This window comes from Colobus angolensis, unplaced genomic scaffold (assembly GCF_000951035.1).
Source record: "Colobus angolensis palliatus isolate OR3802 unplaced genomic scaffold, Cang.pa_1.0 Scaffold36, whole genome shotgun sequence".
Taxonomy (NCBI): Eukaryota; Metazoa; Chordata; class Mammalia; order Primates; family Cercopithecidae; genus Colobus; species Colobus angolensis.
The window spans coordinates 2736471-2738139 of NW_012116932.1; the positions used below are offsets into that span (position 1 = coordinate 2736471).

Sequence of the window (1669 nt, forward strand, 5' to 3'; positions counted from 1 at the left end):
ATCGGTGTCCAAGTCTCTGTCTCTCTCCGTCTCTCCATCTCAGTCTCAGTCTCTTTCTCTTTATATCTCTCTCCACCCCTCCACACGCCTATTTCTTGTTCCCCGCTTTTCTGGGGGAAGCGCTGGCGTCCCCGCCCAGAGCCCTGCGGGGGCCCGGGGCGGGGTATCCGGCGGGGCGGACCCCTTGGCGCGGCCGGGCGGGGTTAAAGGGTTGGGCCGTGGGACGGCGCGGTCAGATCCCAGGTAGTGGCGCCGGTGGATCCGGATCGAGGGCAGGAGGCTAAGACCCGCAGGTGAGTGCGCGCGTGATGTGGGCTGTAACCCGAGCGCAGCCGCGACGCTGCGCTGGAACCCGAGGCTCGCGAGGTTCGGTGCTGGCCGGGCGAAGGCAAAGGTCTGCGCGCGGCGTCGGGGGGAGCGCAGCCAGCCACCGGGATCCCCTAGGACCCAGGACGGGGCTGCATGCCCGGGGCACTCGCGGGGAGAGGGGCACGTGGGTGTGTCCCCGACGTTTGCTGCATTTGTGCGGTTTTTTTTTTTTCTTCTGTGTGCGCCTGGGAGTCCTAGGCGCATCCTTCTCTCTGGGTTTCTGTGATAGGGAGGGGGCCTCCAGAAGACCCCTCTCGTGGTCAGGACATCCCAGATGGGTTCAAGCCCCGCCCTGGGACGCCTCTTTGGGGCTGAATGGGGATTCACCGTGAGATTTCACCACTGTACGTTGTCTTGAAGGGGAGGCTGTACGTTCAACCAATGGGGTTAGGCGTGTGGTCCAACTGCTATCAGGGACCCTCTGCCCATCCACGCCAGACGAGGAGCCCCTCTATGAAAAGACGGTGTTCTTCTGGCGCCCAGAGTTGGCTCTGAGGGTTGTGTGAGGTCCTGGGGTTGGTCCCAGGTGATGTTCGTCTGATAGATGCTGAAAGGATGATGTTTTCTGGTCTCCCAGGGACCTGGCGCAGCCTGGGTATGCAGGGTGGCCGAGGCTGGCCACCTGAGGAGTCTCAGGCTGGAGAGGCCCAGGCTCAGGGCATCTCACCTCGTTCATCTGCCCGCTCACCCCTAATGCATGCACTCACTGTGTGTCTCTCACCGCCCCGTAGGCAAAGGAGATGGCCAGGGCTAGCCCTGCACCCAAAATTCCTCCTACCCTGTGCCCCTTGCCCCACCCCTTATTTCTGGGTCCTGGAGTTGTGCCCAGCCCGGGTTGGCAGCATCAAACTCTTCCTTGAGTAACTTCAAACCCCAAAGAGGAGGAACCTCCCCAAATCTTCCCTACCACCCTCATTTCACAGGCAAGGAAACTGAGGGCCAGTGTCCAGTGGGAGACACCCACTGGACACCCACACTGGATACCCACAGTGTCCAGTGGGAGACACCCAGTGTCCAGTGGGAGAGCTGGGATTTGAAAACAACAAGCCCTGTTTGACCCCAAAGTCCCGGGCCACTTTTCGACGTCCCCGGCATCACCAAATAGCCCAGCTTGGGTTTCTGAATGGTAACATTAACTCTGGCCTGGTGTCCGGTGGTGACCCAGGTTGGTATCTGCAGAGGGGGTTGGATGACTTGAGAGGCATTCAGGGAATGAGACCCATCTCTCCCTTCCTTCCTTCCTTCCTTCCTTCCTTCCTTCCTTCCTTCCTTCCTTCCTTCCGTCCTTCCTTCCTTCCTT

The 1669-nt window shown here is 60.5% G+C and overlaps 1 protein-coding gene across 1 annotated transcript in view; it reads left to right on the forward strand.

Annotated features, from left to right (window-relative positions):
- Positions 1-202: 202 nt before the first annotated feature.
- The window catches only part of LOC105519769 (cytochrome P450 4F22), a 47534-nt gene continuing 46067 nt past the window's right edge, over positions 203-1669 (forward strand). Inside the window, exon 1 of the mRNA XM_011953232.1 lies at positions 203-293. The gene's annotated coding sequence lies outside the window, so the exon portion shown is untranslated. The remainder of the gene's footprint in view (positions 294-1669) is intronic.